General features: G+C 39.1%; 2 long non-coding RNA genes across 2 annotated transcripts; both read left to right on the forward strand.

Annotated features, from left to right (window-relative positions):
* The first annotated feature begins 643 nt into the window (after positions 1-643).
* LOC123446829 lies at positions 644-1489 on the forward strand. The gene is made up of 4 exons (XR_006631447.1): positions 644-730; positions 807-937; positions 1128-1196; positions 1298-1489. It is a non-coding gene; the product is annotated as an uncharacterized LOC123446829 (long non-coding RNA).
* Positions 1490-14580: 13091 nt separating this feature from the next.
* Positions 14581-16597, forward strand: LOC123446830. The gene is made up of 3 exons (XR_006631448.1): positions 14581-14666; positions 16301-16408; positions 16509-16597. It is a non-coding gene; the product is annotated as an uncharacterized LOC123446830 (long non-coding RNA).
* The last annotated feature ends 257 nt before the right edge of the window (positions 16598-16854 follow it).

Genomic DNA, 16854 nt, shown 5'->3' on the forward strand with positions numbered 1-16854 from the left:
GTCCACGCTCAGGCCTGTGACAATTAAACAGCTTTATGATGGGTTCCTGCAGGACATCGAACGTTACCCTATTTTAATCGAAAGGGAGCCTGTGTCATCGGTGAGTAAATAACATAACATCTCTTTGCATCTCAAACAGACCATTTTTTTACCTTAAGTTTTCCTTTCATTTGTGAAGGTCATATTGATTGGAACTGTTTCACACTCCAATGTTCGAATGGATGTGATGCCACTGGCATTATCAACGTATCATACTGGTAACAATTAGATGAAATATTTCAGCTAATTACCCACAAAACTGGTGGTTGCTAAAATTATATATATTTTGTTGTTACTTTGTGAGGCTAGAAACAGCTGTTGATTCAAAATTGGCTTGGTCAACAAGGTTCATATATCATAAATACTAATTACTAGTCACAAAACATAGGATGCTAATCTCTAAAATTGACTGCTTCTTACATACACAGCAACGGTGATTACGTTCAGGTTTTTGGCAAAACTGGGATGAACGAATATTTCCTACAGATTAAAGCTTTCAAGATAAGCTTATACCGAAACCATCTTTTGTTTTTATTATATTGTCCTAAATGTGCACCAGTACAAACATTGTTTGTTTACGAGTACTTCGTCTGAAAAAATCAGGCCCATCGTAAACTACAATGATACAACTCATCACTACCTGTATTCAATATATTGCACGTTGGACATTCGTAAGACAAACGCTTTGAAGGTGAATTTTTCATTACTTATTTATTTTCCACATACATGACATATACATCAATTCTCACAAATATTCAAATTGATAGGCAAAGTTAAAACCAGCCTCGAGCGCATCAACTGTGTTCCCCAAGGGGCCAGCAATCACACCCACCGAGGTGCCAATGGAATTGTCAACGAAGGACAAGATATTCACCATACTCCGTGACCCGGCGTATAGGTGAGACACCTTGATAGTAAATACAAAGTTCCGCATTGTTATCCTTAGATGACTGCAATTGGAATTGTTAAGTTCATATGAATGAGTAAGATGCTTGGTTGATTCACTGCATATAGTTGCGTAGAAAAATAAGTTAAAACTCAAGAAAGAATGGCAACTACAATCTAACCCCGTTGTTGTCGTAATTCAGGGATATCGCGCATGGCGTCAGCCTGAAATTGATTCGCAGTGCATTAGACATCAGTCAGGACGAAATAATGTAAACATCTTTCGTTATAAAAACAGTTATTTCTCTGGCGTTCGTTGATTTTTTAAGCCATGAATAACAGCAATCAATATTCATTTTATGTCAACCCTCAGGAAAGTTATCTCGGAGCAGATTTATCTCGGCTTGATCTACACAACAGTCGACAACAACCACTTCAAGTCCTCCATGTGAAAATGTGGATGCTCCGTTTCATGGATTAATTAGATTTATTATGTACTGCACTCGAATGTTTAATTATAATTTTCAAGCAAGTTTTTATGGACTGCATTAGATGTGGTTGTAATATTTTTATTTCCAACTGGTCATGAAGCACCACCCTGCCCCACTTATGCATGTGTTCCACCGACACTACATACTGCCCTCCATCCCCAATTAAAGGCATTTCCCCCATGAAAAACACACTTCCTTGGGTTGCTCCACCAAACATTGATATGGACCAACCAGATTTTTCCTCTCTCTTAGATAACAACATTTTTACTGAGATTTTTGCTAGGCTTGGTTGCACTAAATCTCTTGTTCGTAGTTCTGTAGTCAGCCATAGATGGCTCGAGATTTGTGGTTCTAAGCAGTTTGCCATGGAGTACTCTCGCCGGAATGCTCCAGCATTCCTCGGATTCATCGTTTCATTCGAGCGACAATTCGAGCTCCAAGTGCGCCTTCTCGGTGTAGCTGCTCAACCTCATGATCCTTGTCAGGCTACACTCCTTGCAAGGGTGGATGTTTCGCCCATGGCCATGGACAACATCCTCTCATCTGAAGGAGGTGAGATACTTGTCTTAGTTAGAGGTCTCACAGGGGGTTATTTTCTGTTTCTCCAACTCCTCCATTCTCTAGGACATTCTTAGCCACTAGAATGCCTCGAGTCCCTCTTGCTTCACCTCAGCACACCCCAAACTTGTATGGGCAGTTTGGGGTCATTTCTATTGATCAGGGGCCTAAGTATTCATTCTTTGTTAAGCAAGCAGCAGGCCCATTCACCCGTTCTTACTCTGGTGTGAGATTCGGTTCTGTTTCAAATCTATATATCCATGTTTGCGTCCTAAAAAACAATGAATGGTCTCGCTTTGTTTCACCGCCTTTGCGAACTCGACCCGGTAGTGATTGTCCTTTGTTCCATTGGGATCCATACTGTGTCATAGTGGATTGTAATCTATACATGATGTACGTGGTAGGTTTTGTTGTCTGTTTCAACATAGATAACTCTGTGTTCTCTACAATCCAGCTCCCTATAATTGCCACTTCATGCTTTGATTACCATATCTCTAGGAGCAGTATTGGTATCCTATCATTTGTCCACTCTGACAATAAGTCACTTCGCACATTTATTCTATCATCACTAACACATGGTGAAACAACTTGGTCTCGCTTGTCGGAAAACAACTTTATCTCATCCTTTGCAAGCTTCACTGAGCACCCGATGTGGCGACAATTTTTATTTGGTGATGATTTGGACGAGGGGCTTCATTCTATGCAGATCAGGGCATCTAGCACAGACTCTTCCTTTGTGTTATTGAAGTTCAGCTTTCACCATGCCATGTTTGTTCTTGAGATGAAAAGTGGCAATGCACAAGAGGTGCAATTTCTGGACGGAGATGGTCCTACAAGGTCTATTGTTGCTCTTACAGAGCGTTGGCCACCATTGGTCCGTCTCCATGCCGATAATGTGCAGTAGGTTATTTATGTAATGTTTGGACTTATGTAATCTCTGAATATGGTTTTAGTGGATTATTGTTCCCCTGATGACTTGCTGGTACTATTTACATCTATCATATGTACTTGTTTCTGTGTAATGGAATAGTGTTGCTCAACTAAATTTGTGTTTTTTAGTTGTGTGAATACACTCACGGCGTTATTGTTAGCGAGCAACGAACAATGTTTTTCATCACAAGGACTGCCTTTCCATAAGCCCTCCATGTGAAAAACATTAGTACGCCGCAAACTTTAATAACGCTCTGTTATGGGTGATTTCAGAGTTTTTCAGGAAGTATCTCTCGGGCTGTTATGGATGAAGTGTTAATCTCTCCATGCCATAAATGTGCCATGTTCTTGACCGTACTATATAAACTTTTATGACCGCGATCAAATTTTATTTTAAATAAATTCATCTACCTTCCTGGAGTGATTAACTCCCCCATATATGGTCGTCAACTAGCCCTATATAGCTTCCCCATGCATGTAGCATTAATTAGATTATCTCACGACACATGAAGAAAGGAGTGTAGTTGCTCAATGCATAAACGAGTGTTCTATGATGTAAAATGGTATATAAAATACCAATTTTTTATTGATGATGTTAGAGTTATTCAGAACATCGTTCAGATCGATCTCTCAATGGTGCGGCGAGCCCGAACATATCATCATGACTTATGAAATAAAAATATGATAAGTTCTTCGGGTTGTATCACTTAAGTGCTTCCAATCTCCAGCAAAGTTCGTCAATATATAATTCCAATCTTTTGTACGATATATAATTCTGATAAGTCCTTCGTGTCATATATACAAAGTGCACGGTATGACTAGCAAAAGTTCTTAACTATGTATGGATGTCGGTAAAGGTCTTCCAGATTAATCTATTAAGTGTGAAGCATGCACGAGCAATGTTTCCCTTATCAAATAAAAAACGTCGTCCCTTATCAAATAAAAAAATTTCAAGTCCTTCGTGCCATATACCTTAAGTGCACCGTAGGATTGTCAAAGTTCTTAGCTAGTTATGGATGTCGGTAAATTCCATACGATTCACCCTCTTAATTGTGAATCATTCACGAGCAATCTTTTTCGTCCCAATAGGTTGCATTTTGATATGTCATGCTTGTTGTGTACATTAAGTGCTTCACCCTGCATCAGCAAAGTTCATAAAATTGTTGCGGATACGCTAGTTGTTGGTCAATTACATGGAACAAGAATTTATTAAATAACACCGTCATATACCTTAGGTGCACCGTATGTTTGTTCAGAGTCCTTCATTATGTATCCATGTTGGTAAAGTCCATACGGATCAAGCTATTAAGTGCGAAGCGTCGTTGACATCAAGTGCTTCACCCCGCCTGCGAATTTGCATTTGCAAAAGGTCCTTTGTGTCGTGAACATTAATTCCTTCACGTGGCTTCATCAAATTTCATATATTGTTACGGGTTGCTATTAAATTGTTATGGATGACGGTAAAATATTCCGGATCGTTCACTCAAGGGCACAACATGCATGAACAAAACGCTCATCATAAGATATTATTTTTTGATAAGTTCTGTGTTCCCTATACCGTAAGTGTGCCACATCGTTCGATAAAGTTCTTAAATAGCTCTGGATGACGACAAAGTTCTTCCGGGACAATCTCTCAAGGGTGCAACATGCATGAACAAAGTTTTCATCATAAGAGATATAAAATATGATAAGTCCTCCGTGCCCTATACCTTAAGTGCACCACACGCTAGTTTTTAAATTGTTATGCATGGCGATAAATTTCCTTCGGTTCGATCTCTCAACTGCGCTACATGTAGGATTAAAGTTTCTAGTTTGTTATGGATGACGGCAAAGTTCTACTGGATCGATCACTAAAGTGCACAATGTACACGACAAATTTTACGTGATAAGAGATAAAATTTAGAAAAGTCCTTCTTTCCCTATACATTAAGTGTGCCACACGCTTGAGCAAATTTATTTAATTGTTAAGATAGGGTAAAGTTCTTCCTGATTGATCACCCAAGTGCGCAACGTGCATGAACAACGTTTTCAATCATAAGAGATAAGTTTTGATAAGTCCTTCGTGCCATATAACTTAAGTGAGCCACAATTTTTAGCAAAGTTCGTAAATTGTTGTCGATGATGGTAGATTACTTCTAGATCGACCTGTCAAGTGCTCTATGTGCATGAACAAAGTTTTCATCATAAGAGATAAAAACTTGATAAGTCCTTCGTGACCTATACCTTAAGTGTGCCACACGCTTCAGCAAAGTCCTTAAATTGTTATGGATGACGGTAAATTATTCCGGATTGGTCACTCAAGGGCGCAACATGCATGAACAACGTTTTCGTCATAAGAGATAAATTTTGATAAGTCCTTCGTGCTATATAACTTAAGTGAGCCACAATTTTTAGAAAAGTTCGAAAAATGTTATCAATTATGGTAGATTACTTCTGGATCGACATGTCAAGTGCTCTACGTGCATGAACAAAGTTTTCATCATAAGAGATAAAAATTTGATTAGTCCTTCGTGCCTAGTACCTTTAATGCGCCACAAACTTGAGCAAAGTTCTTAGTTTGTCATGGATGACGGTGAAGTTCTGTTGGATCGATCATTAAAGTGCACAACGTACATGACAAAGTTTACATGATAAGAGATAAAATTTTGACAGGTCCTCCATTCCCTATACATTAAGTGCGCCACACGCTAGAGCAAAATGTATTTAATTGGTAAGGTGCGGTAAAATTCTTCCCGGTCGATCAACCAAGTGCGCAAGGTGCATGAACAATGTTTTCACCATAAGAGATAGATTTTGATTAGTCTTTCGTGCCATATACCTTAAGTGCGCCATAAGTTTTAGCAAAGTTCATAGGCATATGATCGATGATGGTAAAGTACTTCTGGATCGACCTTTCAATTGTTTTATGTGCATGAACAAAGTTCCATCAGAGGATATAAAAAGTAGATAAGTCCTTCGTGACCTATATCTTAAGTGTGCCACACGCTTCAGCAAAATTCTTCAAATGTAATGGATGACGGTAAAATCTTCCGGATCGGTCACTCAACGGCGCAACATGCATGAACAAAATGATCATCATAATAGATTACTATTTGATAAGTCATGTGTGCCATATACCTTAAGTGCAGCATATGATCGGTCAAAGTTCTTAGCTAGCTATGGATGTCTGTAAAGTCCATACGGATGAACATTGCTCAATCGATCATATGCTTAATGTATAGGATCAAATTTTTCTTCATAGCAGATAAAAATTTGACAAGTCCTTCATGTCTAGTACCTTAAATGTGCCACAAGCATGAGGATGACGGTATAGTTCTTCTGGATCGATCACTAATGTGCACAACGTACATGACAAAGTTTACGTGATAAGAGATAAAATTTAGACAAGTCCTTCGTTCCCTATACATTAAGTGTGCCACACGCTTGAGCAAATTTATTTAATTGGTAAGATAGGGTAAAGTTCTTCTTGATCGATCACCCAAGTGCGCAACGCGCACTAACCCCGTTTTCATCATAAGAGATACCGTTTGATAAGTCCTTCGTGCCATATACCTTAAGTGCGCCACAAGGTTAAGCAAAGTTCATAAATTGTTATTGATGATGGTAAAATACTTCTGGATCGACATGCCAAGTGCTCTATGTGCATGAACAATGTTTTCATCATAAGAGATAACAAGTTGACAAGTCCTTTGTGACCTATACCTTAAGTGTGCCACACGCTTCAGCAAAGTTCTTAAATTGTTATGGATGACGGTAAAATCTTCCGGATTGTTCACTTAAGGGCACAACATGCATGATCAAGGTGATCATCATAAGATATTATTTTTTTATAAGTTCTGTGTTCCCTATACCTTAAGTGCGCCACACCCTTCAATAAAGTTCTTTGACATGTTGTGGATGACGACAAAGCTCTTCCGGGTCAATCTCTCAAGTGTGCAACATGCATGAACAAAGTTTTCATCATAAGAGATAGAAAATATGATAAGTCCTCCATTCCCTATACCTCAAGTGTGCCACATGCTCTAGCAAAGTTTTAAAATATTATGGATGGTGATAAATTTCCTCCTGTTCGATCTCTCAACTGCGCTACATGTACGATCAAAGTTTTCTCCATAACAGATAAAAATTTGACAAGTCCTTCGTGCCTAGTACCTTAAATGCGCCACAAGCTTGAGCAAAGTTCTTAGTTTGTTATGGATGACGGTGAATTTCTTTTGGATTGATCACTAAAGTGCAAAACGTACATGACAAAGTTTACGTGATAAGGGATAAGATTTAAACAAGTCCTTCGTTCCCTATATATTAAGTGTGCCACACGCTTGAGCAAGTTTATTTAATTGATAAGATAGGGTAAAGTTCTTCCTGATCGATCAACCAAGTGTGCAGCATGCACGAACCACGTTTTCATCATGAGAGATACAGTTTGATAAGTCTTTCGTGCCATATACCTTAAGTGCGCCACAACGTTAAGCAAAGTTCATAAATTGTGATTGATGATGGTAAACTACTTCTGGATCAACATGCCAAGTTCTATATGTGCATGAACAATGTTTTCATCATAAGAGATAAAAAGTTGACAATTCCTTTGTGACCTATACCTTAAGTGTGCCACACGCTTCAACAAAGTTCCTAAATTGTTATGGATGACGGTAAAATCTTCCGGATCGTTCACTCAAGGGCGCAACATGCACGAACAAAATGCTCGTCATAACATATTATTTTTGATACGTTCTGTGTTCCCTATACCTTAAGTGCGCCACACCCTTCAACAAATTTCTTAAACAACTGTGGATGACGACGAAGTTCTTCCCAGTCAATCTCTCAAGTGTGCAACATGCATGAACAAAGTTTTCATCATAAGAGATAGAAAATATGATAAGTCCTCCATGCCCCATACCTTAAGTGCACCACACGCTAGTTTTAAAATTTTATGGATGGCGATAAATTTCCTTCGGTTCGATCTCTCAAATGCGCTACATGTAGGATCAAAGTTTTCATCATAACAGATATAAATTCGATAAGTCCTTCGTGCCTAGTACCTTAAATGCACCACAAGCTTGAGAAAAGTTCTTAGTTTGTTATGGATGACGGTAAAGTTCTTCTGGATCGATCACTAAAGTGAACAATTTAAATGATAAAGTTTACATGATAAGAGATAAAATTTAGATAAGTCCTTCGTCCCCTATAGATTAAGTGTGCCACATGCTTGAACAAATTTATTTAATTGTTAATATAGGGTAAAGTTCTTCCTGATCGATCACCCAAGTGCGCAACATGCATGAACAACGTTTTCATCATAAGAGATAAATTTTGATAAGTCCTTCATGCCATATACCTTAAGTGCGCCACAAGCTTTAGCAAAGTCCATACATTGTTATCGATGATGGTAAAATACTTCTGGATCGACCTTTCAAGTGCTCTATGTGCATGAACAAAGTTTTCATCATAATATATAAAGAGTAGATAAGACCTTCGTGACCTATACCTTAAGTGTGCCACACGCTTGAGCACAGTCCTTAAATTGTTATGGATGACTGTTAAATCTTCCGGATCAGTCACTCAAGGGCGCAACATGCATGAACAAAATGCTCATCATACGAGATTATTTTTTGATAAGTCCTGTGTGCCATATACCTTAAGTGCAGCATCTGATCGGTCAAAGTTCTTAGCTAGGTATGGATGTCGGTAAAGTCCATATGGCAAAGTTCTTCGTGCCATATGCTCAATCGATCATATGCTTAATGTATAGGCTCAAAGTTTTCTTCATAACATAAAAAAATTTGATAAGTCCTTCGTGCCTAGTACCTTAAATGGGCCACAAGCATGAGTAAAGTTCTTAGTTTGTTATGGATGACGGTAAAGTTCTTCTGGGTCGATCACTAAAGTGCAAAACGTACATGACAAAGTTTACATGATAAGAGATAACATTTAAACAATTCCATCGTTCCCTATACATTAAGTGTGCCACACGCTTGAGCAAATTTATTTAATTGGTAAGATAGAGTAAAGTTCTTCTTGATCGATCACCCAAGTGCGCAACGTGCATGAACAACGTTTTCATCATAAGAGATAAATGTTGATAAATCCTTCGTGCCATATACCTTAAGTGCGCCCCAAAGCTTTAGCAAAGTTCATAAATTGTTATCGGTGACGGTAAAATACTTCTGGATCGACGTGTCAAGTGCTCTATGTGCATGAACAAAATTTTCATCATAAGAGATAAAAAGTTGACAAGTCCTTTGTGACCTATACCTTAAGTGTGCCACATGCTTCAGCAAAGTTCTTAAATTGTTATGGATGACGGTAAAATCTTCCGGATCGTTCACTCAAGGGCATAACATCCATGAACAAAATGCTCATCATAAGATATTATGATTTGATAAGTTATGTGTTCCCTATACCTTAAGTGCGCCACACCCTTCAACAAAGTTCTTAAACAGCTGTGGATGACGACAAAGTTCTTCGTGATCAATCTCTCAAGTGTGCAACATGCATGAACAAAGTTTTCATCATAAGATATAGAAAATATGATAAGTCCTCCATGCCCTATACGTTAAGTGCGCCACACGCTAGTTTTTAAAATGTTATGGATGGCGATAAATTTCCTTCGGTTCGATCTCCCAAATGCGCTACATGTAGGATCAAAATTTTCATACTAACAGATATAAATTTGATAAGTCCTTCATGCCTAGTACCTTAAATGCACCACGAGCTTGAGAAAAGTTCTTAGTTTGTTATGGATGACGGTAAAGTTCTACTCGATCGATCACTAAAGTGCACAATGTACACGACAAAATTTACGTTATAAGAGATAAAATTTAGACAAGTCCTTCCTTCCCTATACATTAAGTGTGCCACACGTTTGAGCAAATTTATTTAATTGTTAAGATAGGGTAAAGTTCTTCCTGATCGATCACCCAAGTGCGTGACGTGCATGAACAACGTTTTCATCATAAGAGCTAAATTTTGATAAGTCCTTCGTGCCATATAACTTAAGTGAGCCACAATTTTTAGCAAAGTTCGTAAATTGTTATCGATGATGGTAGATTACTTCTGCATCGACCTGTCAAGTGCTCTATGTCCATGAACAAAGTTTTCATCATAAAAGATAAAAACTTGATAAGTCCTTCGTGACCTATACCTTAAGTGTGCCACTCGCTTCAGCAAAGTCCTTAAATTGTTATGGATGACGGTAAAATCTTCCGGATCGGTCACTCAAGGGTGCAACATGCATGAACAAAATGCTAATCATAAGATATTATTTTTTGATAAATCATGTATTTCATATACCTTAAGTGCACCACACCCTTCAATAGAGTTCTTAAATAGTTCTGGATGACGTCAAAGTTCTTCCGGGTCAATCTTTCAAGTGTGCAACATGCATGAACAAAGTTTTCATCATAAGATATAGAAAAATATGATAAGTCCTCCGTGCCCTATACCTTAAGTGCGCCACACGCTCTAGCAAAGTTTTTAAATTGTTATGGATAGTGATAGATTTCCTCTGGTTCGATATCTCAAGTGTGCTACATGTATGATCAAGGTTTTCATCATAACAGATAAAAATTTGATAAGTCCTTCGTGCCTAGAACCTTAAATGCGCCACAAGCTTGAGCAAAGTTCTTAGTTTGTTATGGATGACGGTGAAGTTCTTTTGGATCAATCACTAAAGTGCAAAACGTACATGAGAAAGTTTACATGATAAGAGATAAATTTTGGTAAGGCCTTCGTGCCATATACCTTAAGTGCGCCACAAGCTTTAGCAAAGTTCATACATTGTTATCGATGATGGTAAAATACTTCTCGATCGACCTTTCAAGTGCTCTATGTGCATGAACAAAGTTTCCATCAGAAGAGATAAAAAGTAGATAAGTCCTTCGTGACCTATATATTAAGTGTGCCACACGCTTCAGCAAAATTCTTAAAATGTTATGGATGACGGTTAAATCTTCCGGATCGGTCAAACAAGGGCACAACATGCATGAACAAAATGCTCATCATAAGATATTATTTTTTGATACCTTAAGTGCAGCATATGATCGGTCCAAGTTCTTATCTAGGTATGGATGTCGGTAAAGTCCATACGGATGAACATTGCTCAATCGATCATATGCTTAATGTATAGGATCAAAGTTTTCTTAATAACAGATAAAAATTTGACAAGTCCTTCGTGCCTAGTACCTTAAATGCGCCACAACCATGAGTAAAGTTCTTGGATGACGGTAAAGTTCTTCTGGATCGATCAATAAAGTGCACAACGTACATGATAAAGTTTACACGATAAGAGATAAAATTTAGACAAGTCAATCGTTCCCATCGACATGTCAAGTTTTCTTCATAACAGATAAAAATTTGACAAGTCCTCCGTGCCTAGTACCTTTCATGCGCCATAAGCATGAGTAAAGTTCTTAGTTTGTTATGGATGACGGTAAAGTTCTTCCGGATAGATCACTAAAGTGCACAACTTGCATGAACAAAATGCTCATCATAAGATATTAGTTTTTGATAAGTCATGTGTTTCCTATGCCTTAAGTGCACCACAACCTTCGACAAATTTCTTAAATAGTTCGTTTTTGATAAGTCATGTGTTTCCTATGCCTTAAGTGCACCACAACCTTCGACAAATTTCTTAAATAGTTCTGGATGACGTCAAAGTTCTTCCGGTCAATCTCTCAAGTGTGCAACATGCATGAACAAAGTTTTCATTATAAGAAATAGCAAAATATGATAAGTCCTCCATGCCCTATACCTTAAGTGCGCCACACGCTCTAGCAAAGTTTTTAAATTGTTATGGATGGTGATAAATTTCCTCCGGTTCGATATCTCAAGTGCGCTACTTGTAGGATCAAAGTTTTTATCATAACATATAAAAATTTGATAAGTCCTTCGTGCCTAGTACCTTAAATGTGCCATAAGCTTGAGCAAAGTTCTTAGTTTGTTATGAATGACGGTGAAGTTCTTTTGGATCGATCACTAAATTGCACAACATACATGACAAAGTTTACATGATAAGAGATAAAATTTTGACAAGTCCTCCATTCCCTATACATTAACTGTGTCACACGCTTGAGAAAATTTATTTAATTGGTAAGGTAGGGTAAAGTTCTTCCCGATCGATGACCCAAGTGCGCAACGTGCATGAACAACGTGTTCATCATAAGAGGTAAATTTTGATAAGTCCTTCGTGCCATATACCTTAAGTGCGTCACAAGCTTTAGCAAAGTTCATAATTTGTTACCGATGATGGTTAAATACTTATGGATCGACATGTCAAGTGCTCTATGTGCATGAACAAAGTTTTCATCATAAGAGATGAGAAGTTGACAAGTCCTTTGTGACCTATACCTTAAGTGTGCCACACTCTTCATCAAAGTTCTTATATTGTTATCGATGATGGTGAAATACTTCTGGATCGACCTGTCAAGTGCTCTGTGTGCATGAACAAAGTTATCGTCATAAGAGATAAAAAGTTGATAAGTCCTTTGTGACCTATACCTTAAGTGTGCCACACGCTTCTGCAAAGTCCTTCAATTGTTATGGATGGCGGTAAAATCTTCCGGATCGGTCACTCAAGGGCGCAACTTGCATGAACAAAATGCTCATCATAAGATATTAGTTTTTGATAAGTCATGTGTTTCCTATGCCTTAAGTGCACCACACCCTTCGACAAAGTTCTTAAATAGTTCTGGATGACGTCAAAGTTCTTCCGGTCAATCTATCAAGTGTGCAACATGCATGAACAAAGTTTTCATCATAAGAGATAGCAAAATATGATAAGTCCTCCGTGCACTATACCTTAATTGCGCCACACGCTCTAGCAAAGTTTTTAAATTGTTATGGATGGTGATAAATTTCCTCCGGTTCGATATCTCAAGTGCGCTACATGTAGGATCAAAGTTTTGATCATAACATATAAAAATTTGATAAGTCCTTCGTGCCTAGTACCTTAAATGCGCCACAAGCTTGAGCAAAGTTCTTAGTTTGTTATGGATGACGGTGAAGTCTTTTGGATCGATCACTAAAGTGCAAAACCTACATGACAAAGTTTACATGATAAGAGATAAAATTTTGACAAGTCCTCCATTCCCTATACATTAAGTGTGTCACACGCTTGAGCAAATTTATTTAATTGGTAAGGTAGGATAAAGTTCTTCCCGATCGATCACCCAAGTGCGCAACGTGCATGAACAATGTTTTCACCATAAGAGGTAAATGTTGATAAGTCCTTCGTGCCATATACCTTAAGTGCGCCACAAGTTTTATCAAAGTTCATTCATTGTTACCGATGATGGTAAAAAACTTATGGATCGACCTTTCAAGTGCTCTATGTGCATGAACAAAGTTTTTATCAGAAGTTCTTTAGCTATGTATGGATGTCGGTAAAGTCCGTATGGATCAACATCTTAAGCGCGAAACTTGCGCGGGCGAATGTTTTCTTCCCAAGAGGTGCATTTGCACAGGTCCTTCGTGTCGTGTGCATTAAGTGCTTCATCCCCGCTATAGAAAAGTTCTTTCATATCAATCTCTCAATGTGGCAGCTAACAAGACCAGAAGTCGTCATCCCTTATCGTATAAAATTTAATAAGTACTTCGTGTGTATGTGCTTAATGCATTACCTATTGTTTTTAGCGATACTATGTTCGCTAAAATTCTGTTTTTAGCGATTTCAATGGAACTCCAGTTTGCGCAGAATGCGCATGGTATTCTTCCGTATAATTAAGGCCGGAATGGAATTCCAAATCCTGTTTGGATGTACGTAATGTGGAATTGAATTTTACCATTTCAAGGAGTGTGTAAATAACATTTTAATAAGGTTGTATTTATGTGGTTGGTTTCGCTTAATTAGTAATCTACAGCAGATCCTAGCATTAAATAGTATTATATCACAGTTTTTACTTGTATGTCCTCCAAGTCCAGTAATTAAAATTACCAACGGGTCCAAATTCTTACACAAGGACCCTGTCTAGAATTTTACAAAAGCAATCGGGTCCTGGGATTGACGCATCGCCCATGGATGCGGGGATCTATGCGGCGCTGGGCTCGACTACGGACCCGTGGAGACGGAGCTTGGTGGCTCGCCGTGTTCGTCGCTGGTTGTGGAGGCGGAGACTGTTGCAGTGCCGGCGACAGGGGAAGGTGGATGCTGGCCTCGAGGAGGAGGAGGCGGCGGTGCCCGACGTCGAGGATTCCACGCATTTCCGAGGCTAGGACCTCCGAATTTGCGAGAGGGTGTGAGAGGCACGCGCGGGGGTCGCTGTGGAATTCGCTCTCATTTCCAGATCCAAATTCCAAACATATCCAAACGTCCGAATTGAACCCCGAATTCCAGATTCCCAGATTTTAGGGCCAATTCTGTATAACCAAACAGGGCATAAGAAATCAGCGAGCTGATTTCTCGTAGCCACTGGGAGGATGTATTAAAATGATACTATTAATTACGTGGTTAATATTTGTCAAACCGAGTCAACATTTTTTTAAGAAAAAAAATCATTTTCCGGCGACTATACTGGAATCGACGTTACTCGAATGGGATTCGTTAGTCGCCCTTTCGCATAACCTGGCGTTGAGTTTGGTGCGTGCGCTTGGTAATTAGGTTGGTGGCATTATATCTATACGGACCCATCTATCTTGGGTTTAAAGTCCACCGGCTGTTTCTTCTCACAAAGAGTCCACAGAAAAACATCCGGTTGTTCTCCTCGCCTCCCTCGTTCACCTCTCAGATCCCAATCGATTCGGCCGCTGTGGATGGAGGACGACGCAGAGGTAAGAGTCAATTCATCAATATCCCAACTGTTTTCTACATCGTATGTTCAATCCTCTCCGCATGGAGATCCAAAGCTCTGTTTTAATCTCTCTGCGCGGAGAACACGTCGGTATTAAAAAGACTATCACTGGATCTCGTCGTAGGACGAGTTTGGCATGCCAGATTTAAGCAGATTTTAGCAGTCTGGCATGCTGTTGCGCATAGATTGGCAGGGGAAACGCACCAGACATGACCCTAGCGAGCGACTACGAGCTGGAGCAGCCGGGCACCAGAGCCGGTGGTGTGCTAGCCACCTGCTCCTCCGACGCCACACCTCCGAGTCTCCGATGCATGACCTGGGTGCTCGCTGCCTCTCCTCCCCCAACTCCGGCACCCTGGACTCCTCACTGCCTCCCCTTCCACCAGCACCGTGCTATCTTTTATTGTATGGAATGTGTAGATGTAGGTGAATTTTTTTTCAGCACAGATCCCTGCCACTTTCACTGATGTGATAAGAATGCAATTCATAGGGACTAGGGAAACCAAAGCCAGACTTCTATTATTTATTGATGCGCTCATCCTTGCCGCTTTCACTGATACAGTAACAATCATATTTGTGTTCTGCTGCGATTATTCGGCTGTTTGTAATGCAGTTTTCCTAATTCATGGAGAAGTACTAAAGATTGCCGCTTTCACTGATACAGAGTCGCTGCTAGTTGAAATTAACATGGCTAGAGTAACAATCATATTTGTGTTGTGCTGCGATTATTCGGTTGTTTGTAATGCAGTTTTCCTAATTAATGGAGAAGTACATCAGTTTGTCTCCATGACTTTGCACTGTTCAAAGTTGAAACATAACTAAAAAGTTGTTGTCTCACTTCTAAATTCACATCAACTTTGGTTAATTTGGTATATACTGAAACCATACCAAAATGATTTGGAATATGCCGAAACCGAAACATATGTTTGTATTCATACAATATTTACTAAAGTATCAATAGCGTATATACCAAAAGCCGTGCTTGAAAGCTGCTTTGCACACACAGAAAAACTGTAAGCAATAAATTGGATGGATTCTGAACTTGAGTACTCTTCTGGACTTACTGCATTAAAGGGCCATGTAGAATTGATCAACTTTTTTGGTAGATTTTCTTCCCGTAATATTTTAGTGGGTCGGTAATAGTTTGAAACTTCACAACATGCATGCCTGGAACACCGCCACGCCGCCCTCACCGCTCCTTGTTGGCATTTGCCCCACGCCGACTCAAGTTGCTCCCTCACTGGCGACCACGTTTGGCTAAATTAAAAAAAATCCTCTTGTTCAGCCTCCTTTTTTTATAATATAGTGGCTGGTTCAGCATTATTCTGTTCCCAGATACATGTGAGTAAGCTTTGTTTTATTGAGAGCAAATCTCACGTACTAGGGTTGGTAGCGATGACAATTAGGAATAGCGAGTAAATTGTTATTTCATATTCCAATATATACATTTCAATGCTTACGAATTTATGGTTGTACAGCGACCAATTTGTTTAACGGTTTATTTTATATGTTTTGATAGGGATAGATTTTGTTTGGTGTACAGGGTGCATATTTGTTATATATATTTATTTTTTCACTTGGTTAATTCAATGATGATTTGTATTTTGACTGAAGGGGGACAGGTGTTGTGTTTGCAAGCATGAGATCGTTGTATGTCGTGATGCACAAGGTCCACCGTGTCACGTAGGGATACCGATCACAAAGTTCTATCGTTCCAAAATGGTAAGCTCTGAACGGTTCATAAAACATTTACATTTTCCCCCGTAAAAATGAATATGCATGACCTCATTTTAACTTTTTTCCCTGCAATGATATTATACAGTTTGTTCCATGCGCTATCCGGCATATCATAGAAGAATACATCCATCGCGTTGAACCAGATGCGATGCAAGGAGACATAAAGACTTGGACTGCTTACTTTGTTACTTTTGAAAGGCTACAGTATGAGGTTACCTTTGAGTGTGGTGATTTGGCTACCCAGATCGTGGGTGAGGGGTGGCAGCAGCTTCTGGATGATTATGTCGTGTGTCCAGGGAATATGATGTATATCTACATGCGTAACGGAGGCTACAGGCTCTCAGTCGACATCACGAAGGATGGCGTCCAACAGATACCGCTAAATTATGTTGGTATGAAGTTTCGTTTTTTATTATCATCCATCTAAACGA

The sequence above is a fragment of the Hordeum vulgare genome, chromosome 4H (assembly GCF_904849725.1).
Source record: "Hordeum vulgare subsp. vulgare chromosome 4H, MorexV3_pseudomolecules_assembly, whole genome shotgun sequence".
Taxonomy (NCBI): domain Eukaryota; kingdom Viridiplantae; phylum Streptophyta; class Magnoliopsida; order Poales; family Poaceae; genus Hordeum; species Hordeum vulgare.